Source organism: Pecten maximus, chromosome 6 (assembly GCF_902652985.1).
Source record: "Pecten maximus chromosome 6, xPecMax1.1, whole genome shotgun sequence".
NCBI lineage: Eukaryota > Metazoa > Mollusca > Bivalvia > Pectinida > Pectinidae > Pecten > Pecten maximus.
Genome location: NC_047020.1, coordinates 34,705,055 through 34,724,971, shown reverse-complemented (window position 1 = coordinate 34,724,971; position 19,917 = coordinate 34,705,055). Strand labels below are relative to the sequence as shown.

Below are 19,917 nucleotides of genomic sequence, written 5' to 3'. Positions count from 1 at the left end.
AGGAGACACCAACGGCTAGGGTCATATGTGGACGGTTGTCAAGGAGACACCAACAGCCAGGGTCATATGTGGACGTTTGTCAAGGAGACACCAATAATTAGGGTCATATGACGACGTGTGTCAAGGAGACACTAACAGCCAGGGTCATATGGGAACGGTTACCAAGGAAACACATGTAGAAGAAAACAAAGGACGGAAAGACAGAGAAATGAAGTGAGGAAAGAAAGGAAAGATTGAAGATCCCAATTGTTGCAATGTAGAAAGAAGAACTATTTTGACCTCTTCAATGTTCCCTCAATAGAACACACGGAAGAAAATCCCCGATTCTGCAAGGGGGCTTTAACAGCCGCCATCTACGATCAACACACAGTGCGATACAGCGGCCTCATTCTTGGGCTGCTCAATATCCTCTGAAAAGAAGACAAAAGAAAGACCACCACCGACCTTGCAGGAGGTGGGGGGGGGGGGGGGGGGGGGGCACAATAAGTCGTCGATTACGATATGTAGTTAGATACAGCAAGCCTATGGAAATCTTTCATTTCAAAAAACGTATATGTCAGTGCAAATTTTAACAGCATTTATTATATTTTCAGATCTTTATAGAAGTGGCAAACTCGTATCCAGAAGTTCGCTGAACTATAGTTGCCAATGTGTAAATATTCAGAAAATAACAATCAATCTGCCGTGTGAATGCGAGTCTAGTGAGTGAATGGGTTATGAATATGGGATTGACTTTCCCCAAAACCAAAATCAAATGATAAAACAATAGAAGCAGTTTCTCAACAGAAATGTCCAGAATACAAACGATATCATCGCCATTGTTAAGTTAGGTGATAATTGTAGTAATATGTGTGCATCAAACAGTTAGTTTATTAATTGCTGGTAAGACAATTTTATGACCGTATAAAACAGAATATGATATCAAATTGCCTGCTTATCTACTTCCCCTTTAAATTTTTCATTGCATAAGCACGCACACTGTATGAACAACTCTTCCGGTTGATGTTGAGTACACAATAGTATGATATTGCGCAACGGTGATTGGCGGAGGATGGATCCGTTTTGAATTTCGTGTTTACAATCTGCTGTTTTACAGAACATTTAACGGGATCGGTTACTCAAATAACATGTAAGTTGAAACGTGACAATGACCGATAGATTCATCCCGATTCCGTCAGACAGATAACCGTGCCATTGTACATGCAAATTGAGAACATTATATCATCCCCTGTATTACACAGGGCCACTTCGCGGTGCCATTGCCGTGGACAAAACTATTTGTGATTACAATGGCCATTCCTCTCCCTCGAGACAGTACCTAGCAATAAACCTCCCTCTCCGGGGACACAATGTTTCCGTCAACATACTCAGCCTCTTTAGAGCTGTCATAGAATCATATATACTGGTACAACCACGACAACATTGTGAGACCTCTTAATGGGATTTTGATAACTAGCTACACGTCAATAGTAAACCACACCACCGTGACTTTAAAAATATACAACAATGACGAAGATAGGCACGGGTAGACAGGAGAAATTACGAGCCTGAATTATTAATATTTTGGGCATATTGAAAGCGCTGGAGCAAGGATGCTGAGTATTGGATCCAAACTCCCCACACCAGCAGCCACTGAAACAGGACCTTTTCGGGTACAGACAAGGGAATAAAACCCACAAGGAATTACATTTAAATATTTCATCAGAGGAAAATGATCAAGTGATAAGAGGTGTATTACCTTGTCACGCAAAAGTGGCCCATGAAATTACCTGTGCATAGACTAATGTCAGCATGGGACAAATTCTCTGTCAACGTAGCGTAGGCTCAGACATTTGATAGGTAGAATGGCCTGTTGACAACATAGCTTTACAAATACATGTTTTATACACAAATGTGCTAGATGCACAAGCTGGTGATGTCTTTGTATAGCTTAAAACTTTGTAGTTTTTACTGTTTAGTATTCCATTGCTGTACAGGTTCGCGGTCAGTCGTTATAGAAAAACCTTAGATTAGTTCAGTTTAAAACACATTTATTTACCATGCAAATATTTGTAGTTATTAGTTAAATTCTGGTGACAAAATCCACGATTACAACGTTTTAATACTTCCATTCGGCCAATAGTTGCAATATCAATATTCGCAAATTTTCCAACAATTTAATATATTTTATTTATCTAGTTTAACTTACACGATGATAGAGTCAAATCCTAATTAGTTATTATTTTTTATGAAGTGATAGTTCCCGTATCCGCATGTACAGCTGAGTGGCGTGATGACTCATATTATGCGTTGTTTTTTCATTACTGAAAATGTATTATAGAATAAATTTTGACAGATTTATCTGTCACAGATTTTTGTCCTTTTTCTAAGGTCAGGTAAGAAAACTTGACCATTTGATTTAACATATTTACCAATTTTTCAACTCATAATGTTTTTGTCCAATAATAAAATCAATACAAGTAATACATCAAAAAGGATAACTTGTTCTTCGTTTGTGACCTCACAAGATATTCTTGTATTTCAAAAGTTTTACTTGTGAACATTGTGATCGGTCCTTATTAATGCTAAAACAATCCTTTGTTGAATGTAAAGTACTGCAGGATGAATGTGATCTGGGTCCAGTTGTTCAAATGGTGGTTAGCTCAATATCCTTTACTTTAAAACCTGTGTGGATGTGTATTCCTCAAATAGGCTGGTAGGAAGAAAATGAAAAGTGATATAGAGTTTTGTAAAATTTTGTCAAGTTAGTTTTTTTTAGATATGATAGAATAAAAACATTTGAATTTGTCGATGAACGGTGATTAGCCTTGATTACATTTTGAACAACTGGGCAAAGAACCTCAAAGTGTCCATCATTATGATTTGTCATTCCTTTCATTAATTTTATTATTGCACTCCTACATCACTCAATAAACAGTGCTTACTGTATCAAAAGTATTTCTTGTGATCTTGTGATCACGTGTGACGAGTGTCCTTAATTCATAATGAAAACCTGCTACTGTGTTTACTTTTTAAGATTATTAAAGTGATTTTCATTTTTGTGAACCTTCGGCAAACACAAGTGATACACTGCATTTGATATCTTCTCGTGTTCTAGTTTCTGGACTTTCCTATGCCTTTGATGTATCCTCGATAGCTAGGTTTGGGAATATGCTACATTTCCTGTGACTAAGATGTATCTTCGTGTCCTAGGTTTCAGGCTAGATACATTTCCTGTGACTGTGATGTATTCTTGTGTCCTAGGTTTCAGGTTAGATACATTTTCTGTTGTTGTGATGTATCCTTGTGTCCTAGGTTTCAGGCTAGATACATTTTCTGCTGCTGTGATGTATCCTTGTGTCCTAGGTTTCAGGCTAGATACATTTCCTGTGAGTGTAATGTATCCGTGTGTCCTAGGTTTCCGGCTAAATACATTTCCTGTGATTGTGATGTATCCTCGTATCCAAGGTTACGTATCAATACATATCAATAATACTCAAATGACAATGAATTATTGCTTGACAGATACTTACCAACTTCTTTATCTATTTTTAAAATCATACCCTTGTTCCTACTTATTTCTTAATATGTCATGTTTTTATACGTTAAGTTATGACATCTTTTGTTTTATGAAAATATTGTTATCATCAACATAACCATTCAAATTCATGTTAAATTGATGCAAACGGTGCAAACCTCTTGTCCTTACATAAGGCAATAATGTATTTCTAATGTTGATTCTCTTAATCAATATCTTTTGTACGCCGATCAAATTCTTTTAATCAATACATTAAGAAATTGTCATGAAAGGATTGTACAAATGACAAATTAATAGTTAGATATAGTAAAAAAGGCCAAAACGATTAAGACAAAGCCATATAGCTGTGTTGTCCTTCTAGAACTCGTCAGTGATGCTAAGGTCCTAAAGTATCATACTAGGCGACCAAAAAACTCGAAATATGTAAAAAGAAATGCTAAAATCTTAATGGGAAGTTGCAAATGACCCGTTATTCAATAAATTTTATAATTTTCAAGAAAAAAAATCAGTACATGTTTTCTGAACCTTGTCACAGTCAAAACGAATTAAAACGTGACAAGCAGTTACCAAATTTCTTGGGGACTGAAAAGTCAATCCCAAAAATTAATATTTATATACATAAAAACTTTAAGATATTTCTACAAATATTATAAAATCTCTGGACTAGAGTGTAGCGATAAATTTGATTATTCATTTAACAAATAAATAATTAGATTTAGGAGTTTATATTAGATTTTTGCTCTCCTGATTGGTCAATAATTACATTGGAATGAAATTGTGTGGTCAGTTGAAAAGGGTGGTTTTCTTTGTAGGTGTTCAAGGTTGATGATTATGTGACCCTAGCCCTTGTCTCCAGCCAGACGGGTCTGTAATATTGATGACCAACTCTGGCTGACCTTTGACTTCTCTGCAAAAATAGCCTGGGTCAGACACCGATACGTCTGTCCTCGGATGTAGGGCGTATGTAGGAATCAAACAACAAGTTTTTAGAAATTCCTTACATAATAGACCTTTAAAGAAGATATCATCGACTGAAAATGGAGCACATCATACACTTATATATATTTATATATAAATTGCACTAGCGCTTTTTCTGTATTAGCTCTATATGTACATATATATGCACCTTAATATCTAATTCAATGAAAGCGCTAATGCAAAATGTAGCGTCTTCATTTGTCAATTATCACTTTATATATAATTTACTTGCATCTCGTCAACTTCAAAATTTTCTTTATATTTATATATCAAAATAAGTTATATATAAATATATATATATATATATTAAAGAAAATACTCTGTTATCATTCTCCTTTTTTTTTCTTTTCAATAGTTTTATAAATAAATGGATATTTCTTTTGTACCTTTTTGCTCTCGTTTTATCGAATTTGATCCTGGTGGATCTTAATCGTTTTTTCGTCATGTCGCATCTAAGCGTTTTATTCTGTTTCAAGAAAATATGAAATATGAATCACATAAACATTTCATATCTAATTCTGATTAGCGTTTTATTTTAAACGTATTGCGAATGAAATATTACACTGATTTGAGTTGTATGTGGAAGAATATCGTAAATAAGAATATTTAATCAAGTATGACATCTGTATGCTTTTTTGGAAAAAATAAATACATATATACCTATAATATTTTTGAAATAATTTCACAGTGCAAGACTTAAATCGCATGTGAATAGTTTGAAATGAAAACCAGTAAGTTAGGTACAGTTTGTGTGGTTTTACCAGATACAAGATAACATAATCACGGAAATCATGAACCATGAATTTCTGTATGAATATTATTTTCTATAATTATCTCTATTTTATAGTAAACCTATATGTTTCTAATAATATGTAAAATTAATTTGGAATGGAATTACCAACTTCTCGTCGGGATATTGCCACCACATTGTATCTAGATTGAGGTATAAGTTTAATAGGAATTTGAACATGGCTGTGCGTGGTAATCTATTGATCGATCTAAAATGTGAGAAATTGTCCAATTAAGATACAAAGCTACTAATCGTAACGTTATAAGCCCGTGTGATCTGATAAACCAACGTAAACATGACATATGGCATGCAACAAGCGCAAATTACAATGTTATACCAGAATATTTAAATTCTGTTTCTATATAATTTATAATGACAGAAATGATAATACTCTTTAGCAAATAACATGCAGAGTTAAATAAAGTTGCATATACAGTACTTAGATAAATAAGTTACAATCGGTTACATAACGGGGAACATAGAAAGAACTGTGATATCATTTAGATTAAATTAAGACTCTAATACAATAGTCTTGATGTACAGCTTTATATGATTTACCTTTTCGATTGAAACGTGTTTAAAGCATATCGATGTGCAACCAGAATAAGTACAAAATCTTATTTTTATATACATTTGGTAAAAAAAATAATCTACATGTTACTGTGAAACAGTTTACTATGACTTACTACAAAGGTACTTTGACATATTAAACATGATACTATGATATATTACACATGATATTATGACATATTACTTATTATACTGTAATATATTACACCTGATACATAGCATATATCATTACACATACTACATATCATATTGTGACATACTACGCATGATACTGTAACATACTATACATGCTACTATTACATATTACATGTGATAATGAGACATACTTCACATCATATTGTGACATACTATACACGATACTGTAATATATTACATATGAACTGTGATATATTACATATGGTAATGTGATATATTACATATGATAATGTGATATATTACATATGATACTGTGATATATTACATATGATACTGTGATATATTACATATGATACTGTGATATATTACATATGATACTGTAATATATTACATATGATACTGTGATATATTACATATGATACTGTGATATGTTACACATGATACAGTGACACACTACACATGGTAGTGTGACATACTACACATTATACTGTGACATACTACACATTAGTTTCCATGTTACTAAATTAGGCTCTGTTTTTATTGTTTTACAAAGTATTTTTAGGGAAAGCAAACGTCTCGTTCAGTGTATTTGTTTTTGTGATAGCAAAGAGCATGCTAGAGTAAATATTATGATTAGATATTTATTCATTGCATTTTAGGCAGTGAAATATAGAAATCTATCAAACTAATAAATCTTATATTTTCACTGTAGCTTTGAGCAATGAAAAATAAGTTTTGCAGTGAAAATGTAAGTTTTTTTGTGTTTGACCAATCAGAGCGAACCTTTGTATTCACCTCATTGAAACTTGCCGATTTTCCCAGTCGAAGCGAAGATAGATAAATTGGGTATTTTGCTGTATTTCTTAAATATTCAGACTATTTATTGACAAAATACTCGCTTGAAGTAAGCTATTCATGCACATATTTCCCGATAACAGTAGAAAATGCTTCAATTGCGTTGATCAGTCCCTTCAAAATAGCGCCGTCAAGTTGACGTGGAGTAACGTCACAAAGAGATGACGTCATGAATTATGTTACCGATTCCCGCACTTTTTGACACTATTAATTCTTCCATTTTTTATTTAGTTTTTAAGTATATAAAATGCAATAAAAAGAAAATTGAATAGTTTCCCGTTTCATGTAACATATATTTCACTCATATGACAGAATATTTCGATATTTTTCACTCGTGCGATTTTCTGTCATACTCGTGAAATATGTTATATTAAAGGAATGCACAAAGAAAATATTGTGAATGCACATGGATTTTAAAATATCTATACAAAATAAAGGTATGATAAAAAGTTACTGCAAACTTAAAATCAATCAATGAAATTCAGTTTTAAATCCATGTGTTTAAAATGTCATGTACATCAGGTATGTCCGCGTTTTCAATGAAATACTGAGCTGAAATATTGAAGATAAAATGCACATGCGCATTGAAACATGTACATGTCTTTTATTTATTTTACAACAATAATGTATCCTTACATTGAGATGTTTTTGGTATATTACTGAATCCTAACAGACATTGACTATTAAAATATGAAACTTTCAGCATAACCATCCACCATATTATGTGTCCACCCAATTAGATTTCATACTTCTGTTCTATTCAATAAACCCATGTAGGTATGAAGGCCGTTCTACTTTCACTTATGAAAAATTAACTGTACTTTCTATTGGAAAGGTCCTTGTTTACAAATCAATTGTTAGTTGGTACCTATTGATGTGAAAAGGACCCCCAAGTCCTAGGTTATTGATTGAAAAGGTGACCCAGGGTAGCGGGTCTAGTAATTTTGCATGGGCTGTGGGTGCATACTTGATACGTTTATTATAGAATTCAGAATATAAATTTACAATTATAACAATCTGTTTGAATTATAGATCTGGTAGTATCATATCTATTGTCAATGATCCCGGGGTGCTGAAGACGATATAGTAATATTGCCGATTCGCTCCTGAATAAAAGATGTTGCGCTATTTGAAATATTAAACGCTATTTCCATTGAACTTTTTGTAAGTTTCAGAATACAAATAAAATACTTAAATATCGGCGGTATAGTTTAGTCTATGTTCCAGTGGAGGTACCACACACGTGCTTATTTCTCTAGTGAAGAAGGTGTAATGCTACTTTTAAACGTTTAAGATAGTGTGGGATATTTATTGTGTACACGTAAGTATTTCAAGTGTTATGCATGCAGTTTATATATTTATTTCAATGTACAAACAAAAATGCAGACTCACGTTCTAAGCTAAGTAGCTTATTGTGTAAGTGATTAAGTAACTTACTTGTTAAATGTGTAAGTGATCAATTATAAGTGCCTTATTTGTTAAATGTGTAAGTGATTAATTATAAGTGCCTTATTTGTTAAATGTGTAAGTGACTAATTATAAGTGCCTTATTTGTTAAATGTGTAAGTGATTATTTATAAGTGCCTTATTTGTTAAATGTGTAAGTGATTATTTGTTTAAGGAATAATTCACCAAATGAACATAATACAATTATTTTCTCAGACATGTTACATAAAGACTAGTAAATAATATAATATCAAGGACTGTTGACATGATTCCGTGGAAATGTTCTGGTAAACTTAACAAGCGTTATTGAAAGAAATTTAACTAATTTTGAAAATGAAATTAAAAAGGATTTCATCAACATCAGATAAATGATACAATTTAAGAAATATCATATTCAGGCGACTTTCTATGCATATATAAAACAGTAAGTGAAAATAGACTCAGGTACCCCGATAATGAATGTAATGATGTTGAAAATTGACAGGAATAATTTTATCCTCTTTTAACTCACTTATACTATTATTACCCCCGCGTTAGATATGGTTTATAGTGTGGACTATTACTCAGAAAATTTGTTCTAATATATGTAGGCTCACTTTTTATAGGATAATTAGTTACCTGGTATTTAATTAGTTATCTGGTAATCATCTCTTTATCTTGATAATTGATCTATCCTTTGTTAGAATATACGATAAACAGTTTGATAAGTAATACACCTGACAAATTAAAAAAAAGTGACATATCATCATGAACACAGTGCAGTAGTTTAAAACCATCCTAATGACAGAAATAGGTATCATATCTTAACACTTGACATTCAGTATCTAATTAAGATATCTTTTAATTTGAAATATGTAACCATTTTTAACCCAACCACACGTAAATTTCTAGAACGTTATACCTATCTTTATACATTAACGTACCAGCATATTCTTGCTATTCACAATATTCTTGTCGTGTTTCTTTATGCGACATTAAGGCATTAGGAAACAATAGGTGTTAAAAAGAGTATTCTATTGTTATTTCTATAATGATTCAGTGCGAGAATATTTAATAGTATAAATACAGTCAGTAATAAAAGATATTTACTTCATGCAAACATTATCTGAACATCTATCCATAATTGTTCTACAGACGAAAACACCTTAATTGATTAACAGAAGTCAATCTATTCCTTGTTTCCGGGACAGGCATTTCTAAAGGGATTATAGTAGCAAATACAAACCATTACAAAAGACGAAATGAAAACAATAGCTTATATACACCGTAAGACATACCAATAATATCATAGTGAAGTTTGACAAAAATCATCTTTAACGTTACGGAATTGGAGAAGTAGAGAGAAATTAATTAAAACAAAGACATTTGACTATCAAATAAACGTGAAAGCAACATAGAATACCGATATTTAAACATATTTATGTTGCTGTATTTTACAATGATAAGCAAAAACGATAATTGATGCTGAAGGTGGATTTTAAAAGATGTCGAATTGATACTCACACAGGTTTCAGGAAACATTTATGACCGAATATTAAAAAAGACAAATGGAAGTTCTGCTATTGTGTATACCTTTCATTAATATGAGGATGTAAATAATGAACTATTTGCTTCTGTAACATATCTATTGTTGTAGGATACCAAAATGGAATATTTTATGACCGAAAAATACATCACATCAAATTGTTTGATATCTCAGCTAATTTGTATACATAATTTCAGTCTTAGAAGATATAAATATTGAAAGAAAAAAATCAATGTTCTAGTGAGTGTTATTGATATCTATTTCCCAGGCTTCCATTTTTTCTTCTTCTCTAAACTTTCAGTGAAAAAAAAACAAAGCATAACAAGTTCCATTAACTCCAGTTCCCTTACAATAGATACCATTAGCAAATTATTTCCAATGGGAATTACAAAATTGTCAAACGCTGATGGACGAGACTGTCTATATATATATGTATCGTCCAAATTTATGAGCCGATACAAGCTAGCGTCCATTACTTGTGACATGTGGGGTGTGTGTCTGCAGATAAATAATTAACCTCAAACTCGAATCAAACACCATACACTCTATTGATTATGATATTACACGACTGCTGGTATTCACATATTCGCTAACGCACCTGTTATTTAGCGTTTTCACTGATTTGCTTAATGCATATGTTTAAGTGTTATTTTCTTCAAAAACCTATAACCAGACGTCATCTTCAATTTCTCGGAACAGTAAAAAGAAACGTTCAACTAAACGAAATTGATTAACGTCCTGATAGTGAACTTTTGACAACTCTCGCCCAGACCTTTTAAGATGTATGATTACAATTGATACAGATCTTTGGCATACACTCAGATTTATATTCACCAGATAGCGACAAGCATTTCAGGTAGCTTAGCTTTCCTTTTTATTGGACGAGTCAAAATTAACATTTATTAAACATTTTAAAATTCTTCTTTCCTCTACTTCAGAAATGTGATTAGTGAAATATATTCTTCTACAAAATATACCATTCAGTATAAATAGATCGTCCGTTTCTACCGCGCGTTAAGCTAACAGTACGAAGGGTATGATCCGTAGAAGAAGTCTGTGAATCTTTAACACATATTTATTCAAACTTAAGTACAGATAATCAATAGCTTAATTTTTGTGTACGATTTCCATATGCTTTCCAAGTTATTTTTATTTTTCATTTATTTATTGAGCCAGTAAACACAAAAAGTCACCAGAAAAAAATTCAACGCACTGCAACTAGTTTTTAAGTAGGTAACGACCATTCATAGTTATGTTTTATAAGATTTTATTCAAATTTTAACCAATACTATAACTAACCAATACAGTAAATATTATTAACTTATTATATTGTCTCTTCGTTGTTTTGTATTGTCTTGTCACCTTCAGCTGGGAATACACAATTCATCGTTTTCCTTATTCTTTGTTTTAAATCAAATATAGTGAACGCAAGGTTAGTGTACGTACCCGTGAATTTTCAACATTTGATCAAACATATTTTGAATGTTCTAAGTTCCGTTATAGATTCCCAGAAATTCTGCCTCTCTATCACTGAGTTGTCTCAGAGGGATGTAATAGCTATAGGATGCTATTTTGTATTCATTACCAGTACTCAACATATCAAAATATAATGTATTTACATTATTATTACTATTTCCACTTTATGTAATATATATTTGGAAACATTGTGCCGTCAATCAATCTTTTAGGCGTTCCTTTGAAAAAAATTAACATAAACATATTCCGATAGACGCATTAAGATAGGAAAGTGACACCTCTTAGATTATATAGAATGCCCGTTCACCTAGTGTTAAAGATACTCTGTTACATCCCAATTTATCTTTCGATGGCAAGTTATCCTGTATCAAAATAATGAAAAGAAAAAAACTAATGAGTTTTCACTTTCATTTGGGTCTTATTTATTCTCATATTCTTCGTTTAATTCTGAACTTATGTCATGCATATCTATTTTGAGCAGAAAGTATTTCACACTTACATAAATAATAATCCATGACTTTTTGTAAATATTCAAATTAGTTCAAAATTCCATTTCGTTCCCTTAATTGACGAAATTTGGTACTGTAGGTGTTTATAATCAAAATACACTATGATTGCTCCTTGAAAATGAAGACTGAAGTATCACATTTCATTTGCTGTTCCAGAATGAACGAAACATGAAATTTTACGTTTAGGTAGCACCTGGTTAATACGAATCAACAAGCATATCATTTTTGTGATAATTGTGATGAAAAACCTTAAGAATAAGAAATAGCAAAAACACGTTATGAGAGTGCCTATTTATAACAACATATCACAAACCTTAAATTCAAATATGGATCCGGGAAAGCACCTATCAGCAACTATCAATATATTTTATTACTTTAGCGACAATAATGAAACAATTTGTATCAATTTATATCTTAATCATGATTGATATTGAAGTTGACAGCTATAAATAATATAAGAAATAGCGTTGATCTCGGCGGAAAGCGTTGGTTTCTTACTGTAGGGGGACCCCTTAGTACCCACGGTAACATATTTTTTATTGTAGAACTGGTAACCTTATACCCTCTCACATCCAATCTTGGAATCGAACCCCGGTCGTCTTGGTAAAAGTCGGATGCGTTATCAAATTTACAATCCGACCAGCCAATATAGTAGATATCAGGTGAACTACACGACTAAATAGAGGCAATCATGTCAGAGAGATCGATGATAAATATTTCCATAATTTCTACTCAAATTTGATACACTACCGCTCTTTCCCATTTGATATTGTCTCCAAGTATGACAGAATAATGATTATAAACGCGGTACATAATTATACAGTAATTATAGTTCGATAGATACTGATCAATTAGCATTCCAATTCATATCTCGGAAACGTTTGACAAATTGTGCTGCCATTTTAACCGCGACATGACAACCAGAACTAATCATCTGGGCCATGTTATAACGCAATCATTCTTTATTGGGGGGAAAGCGAAATTAAATACATCAAAATACAAGACAGAGAGCATATTGCGAAGCATCTTCTTTGTCCCAAATACAAAAGCTGTTATTAGCCAAATAGATTTTCGAACATTCCTAATTTACCATCGCTAACGCTTATTAGTTGATTAAAATCGCATCTGAGTGTACTGAAGTTACTCTAGCCGCCCATTAACGTTGTCGGGTAGCGCTAAACGCCAATTAGATCCCCGGGTAGATTTTATGAAATAATAATAAGCATTCGTTTCACATCCAAGCGAAGCGAACTCCGAGGTAATTCACATTTAGAAGTGTTTTGTCGAATACGGTTGGAACTTGTCAAATATTCATGAAATGCCATAGAGATACTGTTACGGAGATTCGCTCCAATGCTCGAGTTGATATCATAGGTTTTTTCTAATGTCTAAAACTAGATATTTCAAAGTGAATATTTTCAGAAAGATGATATATAATTCATGTACAGTGTGAGTTTACGTATAAAGCCGAAGTTGCGATAATGTTTGGTATGTCTTTGTCTTTGTCTGACTGTCCGATGGAAGTGTCGCCCTTTCAAACTTCATACACATGACATAATAAGCGGCTACCAATCAGGCTAATCTTGTAGGATCACAGTTGGAAAATTACCACTTGATTATGTATTTTCTTACGGATATTTCAGTTATTGTTTTATTCGTATTGCCCGCATATGGAATTTCCTGCTTCAATTTTCCCTTGAGAATATTAAATCATAAAGACTTCTACAAGGGCGTCGAAAAAATGTAATTGGTTCAGTTTTGTAATATCGAAAATGTAATAATGCCACTCAATTTATCTAAAAAATACAACATGACGATGTTGACTCTAGGCTCTTTGGCAAATACCACAGAGAATTAGGAAAATATTCGAAATTCCCTGGCCTTTACTAGATGCTGATTTCAACATCTTATTTGTCTCCGTTTAGAATTTTTCAGTTTTTAGTAGAAGGTATTGCTATCATAGCGGACAAAACAGAAACATGAAATATCTAAAAGAAAAAAATATAGGATTAGGTTTAAAATAAAGTACCTCAGTAAATACCTTATTTATAATTTTTCGGGTTCGAAGAGATATTCTTATATTTTCTTGTTTAATTTAAACTGTATTTCATTCATTAAGCAAATGTCAAAGTCGATACACAAATAAACAACGAGGAGTCAAAAACAAGTACTAAGTACTTACCTAAATTCGTTTCCTTATCATCACGAATGGACGGTAGGACATAGAGGATATCTAACAGTGTCTGTTTATTACATTTTTTATCAACGAAAAACCTACCCCGTATGCTAACTAGGCCTAATGTAAACAAAAAAAATAGTTCCCCCTGTCCAGGTGCTGACATATATGTCGGGCTTTCTGATTGGTCAATTATTTTGGTATTTTCTAATCATTAATTTGATTGGGCAAATCAGCAAAAGTGATATTTTTCACTAGTGAAAAATTTCACTTTTATAGAATGAATAATTTTTGATATTTCACAGGTAAAAATGTAATAAATATTGTTACTTACTTTAGAATGGTATAGTAATGATACAGAGGTAAAAGAGGAACGCAGGGAAGGAAGGTAAAAAGGAAGGGGGAACACCAAGATGAAAACAAGAAGACGAAAAAACAGGAACCCCTACATTAATGGAATGAAAACCTGGTTCAAATGTAGTTGGTGGTATGATAAAGCTGAATACATTTCACAAAGTCTATCATACATATTTAATTGCTATATCACTTTTATAGTAAATAGTATTCTGATATACATTGACCTACATAAGTGTTGCAATCAGATTTATTGACGATAATCACAAGGCGATTAAAAATTGACATGTGCCACAAATGTTGATAAACAAAGTAGATTTACAGTTGATATAAACATTGATGAAGCAAGCGTGCCAATTAAGTAATTGAAAACTTACACTAAAATATTTACGACTTATTGATGAATTGTTTGGCAGCGTCAAAAATATTAAAACTATATTAATCTTGCATATCAGGACTTCCATACAGAAACAAGTTGAAAAAAACCCAAGAAGAATGCTTCTAAAGCGTTGAAATCTTAATTCTTGGAAGTTAGGCCTGTTTCCTTAGATTATAGTTGTATTTTATTTTCAAATGTGATTTCAAATCATCTTTTTGTAAATCAATTATCATAATGTTTTGTCAATCAATTATCATAATGTATTTCTTAATCAATTATCATAATTATTTGTTAAATAATTATCATATTTTTTTTTGGTTAATTAATTATCATAATGTTTTGTCAATCAATTATCATAATGTTTTGTTGATCATCATAATGTTTTTGTTAATCAATTATCGTAATAGTTACTTAATCGTAATATTAAAGTTGTCATTCTCAATATATTGTGACAAACGTGATTGGAGTCGTAATGAATAGAAATGGGAGTAGGGAGATATGTATTATCTATCGTCGAATAATTGTACAAAACAGAGGTATATTGCTATCACGTGAAATTAGTCAACAGTGAAAACATTTCCAAAATTAAAATTTATGAAATGTTCAGAAATTCTTCTTTACTCCTTTCTGTTTCATTCAATTCCTAATTTCTGCTTCTTAAATTTAAATATTAGTCTAACATAAATCATTCCATTAACTTTAAACAGAAAAAAAAATGTTAATTTGATATTAACCACATAAAGACAAATATTTAGTACTTGCACAAGTTAAATTTGTAATGATTTTATTTCTAATATTTAAAACGTCTACAATATCCTTTTATGGTGTCTGTAATTCAATGGGAATGTGTCCGGTTTTATATATACAGTATGGATTAAACGCATGTTATGTATTTTCTGGCTCTAGATGCTTGAGGGGGATGGGGAGAGTGATTTCAGAATTTAATTCAAGCTGATGTCAAAAAATTGCTACATCAAACTACTTATGTATAATGTTTGATAGTTGCTTAATTTGTCGGGGAGAAATACGTTCATATGTCCAGTCTCTGGCCTTCCACTAAACGATATTAACTCTTACCTAAACACGACAATAGGTTCAGCCACCGGAAGAACAAATGAAGCTTTCTTCAGAGCTAGACTACGTGATATACGGAATGCCGGATGTTTTTAAATGACTATAAAAGAAAAGTCGGGAATCGATTGATACTATCAAGTCCGCCATGTAATATGTAATTCCTTTAGTTGGGTTTGAAACAAAAAAATCGAAAGTAATTAATGGGAAAACTTGTATATAAAATTTATATTTTGGTCAGATTGTGTTTATGTGAGTAGTTCGCGAGAAGGAAATGTAAGGGTAAAGGGGTCCCAATACAATATTTCTTCACACACATTCATATTTCATTTACTTATACATATACTGTAGTTAATATATTAAGTACATTAAGAAATACTATACGAAATATGTAATAAGTAAAACAAATTATCATAAATGTATTGTTTCTTCTGAATTTCCAAGCTTATAGTCAAAAAACACGAAACAACAGTAATATCCAGTTTATATTCTGTAAAATCGAAAGTACATATATAAGTCATTTTACTTTCTCCTACTAGCAGGAATTTCCCTTTAGTCTAATGATAGGGTGCTTGCCTTGAGAGCGAAAGGTCGGTGGTTGGAGGCCCTGAACGGGCAAGGTATTGTTTCATTACTTCCTCTACTGCCCCTGTTTTTCTTGAGATTTACCCCGAATCTCACCCCGATACTCATTACCAACGCCGTTTCATTTGTTGGCGTACACTGTGTCTACAACTCAATACCCATTTGGGACATTTGTTTGTATAACTAGTATGTTACAACATAGTATTTTGTACTGCTTACCGTACCTAATACGAGCACTGTTGATTACTGTGAGAGGAAAACTTAGCTAATATTACACGATCTCGTACTGACATGTGTTAAAATTAATGATTCAATTATTAACAATGGATAAAACAACAATGCCAATTAGTGGATAACTAATTTCAATTATATGGTACTCAATAGTGTCAATTTATACCAGTCAACAACAAATAATTTTAACTTTTGAATTTATATGACAAAGTATTTATGCAGTAATTATAAAAACTGTAAACTAAGGATTAAAGAAAATACCATCTGGAATGATTTTACGGCATTTGCGGTCGGTACTATTCAATGTCACAAACTCAAGTATGCTAATTGTTTTCGGTTAATCATGCATGTCTGTATCAGGAAGAAAGGTAATTAATTATCAATTAGCTACTTTTGATATCGTTATTTCAACAGGCATTCGATTTATTTTATGATAGTTTTCGCCTCTTAGGTGTTTGAAGATTTACTAAAGTCGACATATGTACAAATTGTTTAATGCTACTTTGCCCTAATAAATATTTGGCATGCTTCAGTTTCAAAGAAAAGATTTAAAGACATTTGTTCAAAAACATGATAATAATCATTGTGTTGCATAATTGAAATGTGTTCATTAACACTAAAGGTGTGTTTAATATTTCACGTAAATTTAGGTAATGTTCTTTATTGATTTTAATCCGTTGATAAGGAAAGAAACGATTTCTATAATATTACATACCTTATATATTTTTTGTTTCAATGAAAAAGGGCTTATTGACATATGATACTGTAAATTACTTAAATTTCGCGAGTGCTTTACTCGGCGAACTTACTGCTATAGACACATTCGTGAAGACATTATTTCGCAAACGCTGATCTAGAAATGATTTCAAATTATGTGCTATTACAGTCATAGACTCTGTAAGACACCTACAACTTTCGTGAAACAATCTCGACGGATTTGAATTAGCGATCGACTCTCCTCGAGTATTAACGCGAAAATAAGTTCAACGCGAAATATAAGTGATTCACAGTATCGCATTCACGAAAAGGCGTAGTAACAGGATTGGGGCACAGGTTTGACAGGACACCTGGATATTATTCAAGAATGATGTCAATTCTGTATCTACTGAATTTAGAGATTATATCTAAGATATTATATATTTCATTAAAGGTGTATTTTAACTATAATATGATTGAGTGTCGGACGTTAGTGAGTAAATATTAATCCGACATGCTATACACAGCAATAAGATTGATTACGAGAACATACTTAGTATCCATTCCTAAACTCATTCTTAAATGAGAGAAACAATAATTTCAATATATAAAGGAGAATTATGATAATGATTAAAATCTCGAGCTCGATTTTATAAAGTTGTGTTTATTATTAAATGTGAACATTATTTGTGTTCATGATCAGATCACTATACTACAAACAAAACTGGGATATGTTAGCACCCTCACTCTCGTTTAAGTTTATGACCTATATTTGTTTGGCGGATGTCGTCGATGAAGCACACGACGCTTAGTGCACCAGAACACCTGGTCTAATTTTCTTTGTACTTTTTCAGGCGTCTCCATGCAAATCTATATTTTGATTTCGTTTTGTTGATTTTAAGTTTGAATAATGGTTCCTATACACTATGCAGATAAATTTTAAAGCAATACAAGTAGCATCAACTATTTTTTCAATATGTTTTAGTTTAAGGTAAGGATGAGTTTGAAATCAGGAACAATACTTACACAGAATGATATTTGCAACATAAAACACTTCGACATCTCTCAATGGAAGAAATGTCTGTTTCAAACGTCAACTATTCAGTGAAACTCCATACAAATGATAAACAATGGCGACTACAAAACAAACAAAACAGAGGTAACATACCTTGGTAAAAAAAAACGGAGCGTGAAATCCGTCTGGCAACAGAATAGTAGCAGGTATAAGGGCAATATATCACTGGTTCAGTGTCACGGTATATCACTGGTTCAGCGTCACAGTATATCACTGGTTCAGTGTCGCTGTATATCACTGGTTCAGTGTCACGATATATCACTGGTTCAGTGTCACGGTATATCACTGGTTCAGTGTCATGATATATCACTGGTTCAGTGTTACGGTATATCACTGGTTCAGTGTCACGATATATCACTGGTTCAGTGTCACGGTATATCACAGGTTCAGTGTCACGATATATCACTGGTTCAGTGTCATAGTATATCACTTGTTCAGTGTCGCTGTATATCACTGGTTCAGTGTCACGATATATCACTGGTTCAGTGTCACGGTATATCACTGGTTCAGTGTCGCGATATATCACTGGTTCAGTGTCATGGTATATCACTGGTTCAGTGTCACGATTTATCACTGGTACAGTGTCACGGAATATCACTGGTTCAGTGTCACGGTATATCACTGGTTCAGTGCCATGGTATATCACTGGTTCAGTGTCACGGTATATCCCTGGTTCAATGTCACGGTATATCACTGGTTCAGTGTCACGGTATATCACTGGTTCAGTGTCACGGTATATCACTGGTTCAGTGTCCCGATATATCACTGGTTCAATGTCACGGTATATCACTGGTTCAGTGTCACGGTACATAACTGGTTCAGTGTCACGGTATATCACTGATTCAGTGTCACGATATATCACTGGTTCACTGTCACGGTATATCACTGGTTCACTGTCACGGTACATCACTGGTTCAGTGTCACGATATATCACTGGGTCAGTGTCACGGTATATCACTGGGTCAGTGTCACGGTATATCATTGGGTCAGTGTCATGATATATCACTGGTTCAGTGTCGCGGTATATCACTGGTTCAGTGTCACGATAAATCACTGGTTCAGTGTCACGGTATATCACTGCTTTAGTGTCACGGTATATCACCGGGTCAGTGTCACGGTATATCACCGGGTCAGTGTCACGGTATATCACTGGGTCAGTGTCACGGTATATCACTGGGTCAGTGTCACGGTATATCACTGGTTAGTGTAACAGTATATCACTGGTTATGTGTCACGGTATATCATTGGTTCAGTATCATGGTATATCACTGGTTCAGTGTCACGGTATATCACTGGTTCAGTGTCACGATATATCACTGGTTCAGTGTCATGGCATATCACTGGTTCAGTGTCACGGTATATCACTGGTTCAGTGTCATGGCATATCACTGGTTAAGTGTCATGGTATACCACTGGTTCAGTGTAACGGTATATCACTGGTTCAGTGTCACGATATATCACTGAATCAGTGTCACGATATATCACTGGTTCAGTGTCACGGTATATCACTGGTTCAGTGTCACGATATATCACTGGTTCAGTGTCATGG

General features: G+C 32.9%; 1 protein-coding gene across 1 annotated transcript in view; it reads left to right on the top strand.

The window, feature by feature from the left end:
- The first annotated feature begins 8,100 nt into the window (after window positions 1-8,100).
- LOC117329628 (inhibitory POU protein-like) overlaps window positions 8,101-19,917 on the top strand; it is a 79,463-nt gene continuing 67,646 nt past the window's right edge. Inside the window, exon 1 of the mRNA XM_033887654.1 lies at window positions 8,101-8,166. The gene's annotated coding sequence lies outside the window, so the exon portion shown is untranslated. The remainder of the gene's footprint in view (window positions 8,167-19,917) is intronic.